Source organism: Salvelinus alpinus, chromosome 30 (genome assembly GCF_045679555.1).
Source record: "Salvelinus alpinus chromosome 30, SLU_Salpinus.1, whole genome shotgun sequence".
Lineage (NCBI taxonomy): Eukaryota > Metazoa > Chordata > Actinopteri > Salmoniformes > Salmonidae > Salvelinus > Salvelinus alpinus.
This window is the reverse complement of record NC_092115.1, coordinates 39,091,717-39,098,149: the sequence shown is the minus strand read 5'-3', so window position 1 is coordinate 39,098,149 and position 6,433 is coordinate 39,091,717. Positions and strand designations below refer to the sequence as shown.

Here is a 6,433-nt window from a genome sequence, read left to right as displayed (position 1 = left end):
GGCCGGTCTACACACCACGAGGTACAGAGTTTTAATGTGTGTGTGTTGCAAATGTATTTATTGCACTTCATGCATGTGTATCCTGTCTTCCTGTCCTTCTTGGGTCCACACACATCGCAGCGCTTCTTCTTGTTGCTACCGGCTGCAGTCTAGAATGATGAAAATATTTAGTTCAGGAGTTCTCACTCACTCACATATATAGTTACAGCAGGCCAAGGTAGGAGAGTAGGACACACACATTCAACATCATTCACACTTACTTCCGGTATTGGAGTTGTTGGTTCTGTGGGTTGGGCGGATGGGGCACCAGCATCCTCCTCCTGAATCCTCACGGTAGCTGCAGAAGCTGGGGTCCTTGGGATTGAGGACCTACCAATGCCTTGCCCAGCTCCTTGAGAAAGAGCCGTCTCCTCTGGAGCGTCTGTGAGAGAAAAATTACATATTTACCTGATTTGTTTAATATTAATAGTTAACAATTATATGCTGAGGAGGATTTCTATTCTACCAATGCTGTGCTTCTGAGATTGGATGGTCCCCTTTTACCTCCCCACAGCTGGTCTAGGCGTGTAGTCAAGGACATTCTTGTCAACTCCAGTTGGAGATAAACTTGACGAACAGAATAAACCTGTATTGTTTCCAATCATCTTTGCCTCTGAATAACTTGGTCACACGGCATAAGACAAAGAGCCTCAGAGTTACCACAGTTATTCACTCCATCCTGTTATTTTACTATCTTCCAAGGGCACAGGTGTGTGGAGATATGAAGAGAACAGAGACTAGCTTGTTAGAGAAAGGAGTAACGGAACTGCTGTTATCACTTGTTTGTGTGCTACGACCTCACACACCTGATACACATAGCCACAAGAAGAAAACAGGGTAGCTTATGATGCCCCAATCTGCCGGGGAGGGGTGGAACCAACCATGAATAAGCAGTTTTGGGATTTCTTTATAAACCCATTGCGTTTCTGTATTATTGGGCTCTCAATGATCACCTACGGCTGGTCGTTGACCAGCTCCATTATTGGAATAAAAAATCGATATTAAAGTATGATTGTTTGAAGAAATGAAGTCTCTTCTCCCTTACTTGATTAGAATTTCCACGACACTTCCCTCTGTTCCAATCTGGGTTCAGCGCCATACAGATGACAAACGCGTTGTACGCCGAGATGTCCAAGATGTTGAAGAATATCACAAGTGGCCAGCGTAGGGTTCTTCTTTCGCAGCTGTAGCCAGTCACCAGCTTGTCTAAATTGTCCACCCCTCCTTTTGTGGCATTGTAATCCATTATGATTTCTGGATTTTGATGATCCTGGCCACAGATTCTCACATCCCTATGCAGCATACTCATGAGTACCACATTTTTGCCTTTCTTTGACACGTAAGACACTAGGGCCATGAACACAAACTTAGAGGAATTGTATTTCGTGTATTCAACAGCTGAGGTGGGAGCTCTGGCTTGTTTTTTTCATACTGCTCCTACCATCGTCAGCTTCCTCTTGAGGAGCTCCTGTCCCAGCTTGTGCGAAGTAAAAAAAAGTTATTGCATGTGATGTTGTGCCCACTGAGTCCCTGTGTCACGTCCAGGACAACCCGCATCCATTGGTTCTTCTCAGGGGCTCCTCCATCTGGCTTCCCCGTATACAATTGCAAGTTCCACACATATGATGAAGCAGCATCACAGGCAGCCCAGATCTTGATTCCATATTTTGCGGGTTTAGACGATATGTACTGCCTGAAGGGGCAACGGCACCTAAATGGCATAAACTACTCATCAACAGTAGCGTTGGGCCCAGGTTTGTAAAACAGGAGACGGCGGTCCACCCACTTGTCCCACTGACCTGATTGCAGCTAGCTTGTCTCTCTGCCGCCAAGCTGATCTGGTGTCTCGGTTATCGAAGCGGATAATCCTGGAAATAATGGGGAAGTTTTCCAGAGATATTGTTGCACAGAAAAGTTATCTGCCAGTTTCTGCATCCCACATGGATTCTGTGTATTCCCCATTAGATCTGAAAACACTAGCAAGGATAAGAACCCCAAAGTATGCATGTAAATTAGTTTGGTCCATCTCCTTCCATCTCTCTCCAAAAACAATCATTCCCTCCAAATTAGTGCAGTCCAGAATGATTTTCTGGACGGTGTCTTGGATGAACTGTTCAAAAGAAGATTTTATGTCCTGCACATGAGTAACCGCCATCTGTGTCGGCCCTGGTTGCATCCTTATCACATTGGCAGCCATGCGGGGTGGCTCATTCCTTGGGCAAGAAAGACCATTCAATTTCACAATTTTTTGACATCCATATTTCTTCTACTACAGGCTGCTGATGAAATGGTTGCTGGCTGGCTGGTCCTGGGGCTGGCTGCTAACGGGCTGGTCCTGAGGCTGGCTCAGGGTCAATCTCATCCTCTTCTTCCAACTCACTGTCAGACTCAGAGACATGGAAAATTCAGAAAATTATTAATCTTCCAAAGTGGAAGACGCTCCTTCCACGCTAGCTTCTCTCTCTGCAAAATTTATTTCTAAGGCCCTTTGAGCAGAGATTATTTTTGCTATACTGATTGATTGTGGTAAGGAGCCAGACATGCAATGCTATTATTTCTTGTGTCCCTCCCTCAATTTGCAACTGGCTGGAGTAGTGTGGGAAAATAATGCATTTTTTACAATGTATTGAAATAATGTTTCGAAATAATGTATTGTAATAACATTGTGCTGGTTCACGCAAGACATTGTGTAGTTTCACACACTACAAAGGGTAAAGAGTGCGAGAAAAGCGGGAGACAGGCAGACAAGCAGGGAGACAGACAGGTTATTGGTGCTACAGTATGTTGGAACAGCAGGCCCAGGAAGGAGGAAGACAGAGTGAAGGCACACAGCAAACCTTTTTGTTTCATTTTTACTTGTTTTCACCTTCATACACACTTTCCCACACTTTTATTACCCTCGGGTCCAGTGGACCCGAACACCACATACAGTATGTAATATAAATGCGTAAGGGGGTGCACAGTATGCTCTCAATGAAAAGGTGTTATTTTACAAGTTCTTCACAGAAAATGAGCCAAGGCCAATGAGTCTCAGGTTGAAATAATTATTCATTGTTGTAACGATATTCGTCTTCGGATGAAGAGTAGTCATCGGACCAAAGCGCAGCGTGGCAAGTGTTCATGTTATTTTTATTAGAACAGAAACCCTAAACAAAATAACAAAGAGAGTGAAACGAAAACGAAACAGTCCTGTAAGGTTCAGCAACACAAAACAGAAAACAAAATATAACTAAAGTCAGGGCGTGACAATTGTATCATTTTTATTTTAGTAAACATTGAAAATGGGTCCCACAGACCCGAACACCACACAAGGGTTAAGTTACATCTACAAACATTTTATATACTTACCATTAGGGGAACCTAAAGATAAATGAGATGTTAGAGATATTTAATCCGTTTTTGATAAAGCCGTCAAATTGAGTGAGTGTGTGTGTGTTGGGAGCAACTAGCACCCCTGGCAATCCAATGCAAGTTAATGGTACCTAAATTAGCATTTTCAAAATCATGTTCAAATCATCTAGTTATACAGTAATTTTTGTTGATACTTTAGGAAGATTTGGACATGATATGGCACGACTATGAAAAGAAGGACCTTACATAAAAACCTCATCATAGTGAGGATGTTAATAGTGAGATGTGCAATGCCATTTTCTTTCAATATTTTATTTATTTAAAATAAGATACCTAGACTTTAGCTTTTAGCTTTTCTAAAAACATAATTTAATTAAATAACTAAAAAAGTGTAAATTGTAGCCACCTATATACCTTCATGGTTTGTTTGCTTAAGCATGACCATGAGCCACATAACTCATTTTTACCAAACTTTGCTTTTTTGTGCCAGACAAAAATAAAAATCACCTGCAAATAGAGCATTTGGAGGCTAAGAAAAAAATGTATTCCTAATGTGATAAGTAGCCTAAGCATCAGACAAGATTCGGTAATCTTTGTGAACAGAGTGCATTTCTTTGTACTGGATAATTAGCCTACAACGGGTGTGTGTGAGAGAGAGAGAGAGAGAGAGAGAGAACGAGAAGGGTGGTGTAAGTAAATTAGTAAACACAAGATTGGGCCTTCTAAAACTGAGCACAAATGCACAGTTACGTGATCCACCACAGAGAAAAGCGCTCACCTCGATCCAGCACCGGCAGGTGGAAAGTGCCGCTCACTGGGTCATGCCCAGCAAGCACTGTGTTACTTGCTAGACTAGTGGGCTAGTACGCCTACAGTGTGTGTTTGACATGGGCAGGAGCGGGCCTGCAAGCCAAGGGCAAGAGAACGTGATGTTCCTTTTTTGATATTATTCCGATTCCCTTTTCGCCTGGTTTTAGAATTGTAAACTAATAGAAAATCAAAGGGTAAGACTATTGCAAGCATTGCTCCAGATCACTTGATATCTACCACAAGGGTAAGAGAAGAGGGAGACAAAGATGGATAGAGATCTGACTCAACTCAAAGTAAACTGTATGTTGTACAGCAGAGCGTGACTGACTCCAAACTCCTACAAATTAATAGATAAGAGCGTATCATGAGCGCACAGCTAACAAGACAGAGCTGAGAGCTGCCGGGGAGGGGTGGAACCAACCATGACTAATCAGTTTTTGCTTTTCTTTATAAACCCCTTGCGTTTCTGTATTATTGGGCTCTCAATGATCACCTACGGCTGGTCGTTGACCAGCTCCATTATTGCAATAACAAATCGATATTAAAGTATGATTGTTTGAATAAATGAAGTCTCTTCTCCCTTACTTGATTAGTAAACTTCAAAGTAAACTGTCTGTTGTACAGCAGAGTGTGACTGACTCCAAACTCCTACAAATGAATAGATAAGAGCGTATCATGAGTGCACAGCTAACAAGACAGAGCTGAGAGCTCTCCAGAATGGGGCCCATATATAAATACACCATGGGTTTTATCTCTCCCTTACCCCAATCCCTGCAGCCTAAGTTTTTAATTCAAGGTTGTTTACAAATTAATAATTTATATGTTGGATTCAACCAAAAATCTAAGTTAAAGAATAGGACCAAATCAAATGTTTATTTAAAGTGCATTTAAAGTTTGATTTAAATTAGTCCTATTCTTTAACTTGAATCCAACATATCAGTTATGTTGGTTCCTTGGAAGCTGTGGGAACGTACATTTTTTGGTTTCCTGTGGTTCTGGGAACACCTGTTGTATTCGGCACATGTGACTAATACGATTGGATTTGACTTGATGCTGAAGAACTGAAATTCCCACAGAAGAACGTTGTTTTTAAAGACCTGTGAACTATCTGAGCACATTCCCAATGTCAAACCAGTTGGAGCGTTACTCAAATGTGATGAAATGTAACCATGTTTGAACTTTTAGGAACGTTCTATTAAAGTAATGAAATACCCAGCAAATAATGTTATTCTGTCAAATCCTTAAATGTGCTGAGAATGTTATAAAGCCAAGCAAGTATCCTGCACCATTACCAGAACGTTCAATTCAATTTCAAACAACAGAAAACATAGATAGACAGAATATAATAGACAGATGGACACAAATGCCAACAAACATCAATGACATCACACCTGTTCAAACCCACTTGTTCCCACAGCATCCATACCCATTCCATTGGTCTCACTCCAACATTCCCTCTCATTGTTCATACCTTGGCCGTTTCCAGTGCTTGTAACACGCAATATTTAAATTATAATGCATTTGATTCATCCACTGTCTTAACAATGGAGGATCATTTGATTTCCAGTTTTTAAGTAAACGTTTCTTCAAAATGATTGATGAGAAAAGTATGGTCCAACCCATTGGGTATCTCACCTCACCCTCATATGTCATGAAATATGCAGATAGACGGATTCAAATAAATCTTAAATTGTAAAACTTCTGACAGCCAGCTTTTTGTATTATTATTATGGTTTTTACCCCCTTTTTCAATGTTGTCTCATCGCTGCAACTCCCCAACAGACCCGGGAGGCGAAGGTCGAGTCATGTGTCCTCCGAAATATGACCCGCCAAACCACACTTCTTAACACCCACCAGCTTAACCCGGAAGCCAGCCACACCAATGTGTCGGAGGAAATACCGTTCAACTGCCGACCGAGGTCAGTCGGCGGGCGCCCGGCCTGCCACAAGGGGACGCTAGAGCATGATGAGCCAAGTAAAGCACCCCCGGGCAAACCCTCCCCTAACCCGGACGATGCTGGGACAGTTGTGCACCTCCCTATGGGACTTGCGATAACAGCCGATTATGATACAGCCCGGGATCGAACCCAGGTCTGTAGTGACCTGGGTTAGGGTTTTAAGGCACAGCCTTAACCGATGCGCCACTCAGGAGGTCCGACAGCCAATTTTCTGACTCTAACTTCCTAACTAACTTTCTAACTTTACACTAAAGACATTACTTTGCCGTTGAGCT

At 42.2% G+C, this 6,433-nt stretch overlaps 1 long non-coding RNA gene across 1 annotated transcript; it reads right to left on the bottom strand.

Moving 5' to 3' along the window:
- Positions 1-35: 35 nt before the first annotated feature.
- LOC139559956 (uncharacterized) lies at positions 36-4,477 on the bottom strand. The gene is made up of 3 exons (XR_011671852.1): positions 1,085-4,477; positions 261-421; positions 36-149 (listed from the first exon to the last, which is right to left on the bottom strand). It is a non-coding gene; the product is annotated as an uncharacterized lncRNA (long non-coding RNA).
- Positions 4,478-6,433: the final 1,956 nt, after the last annotated feature.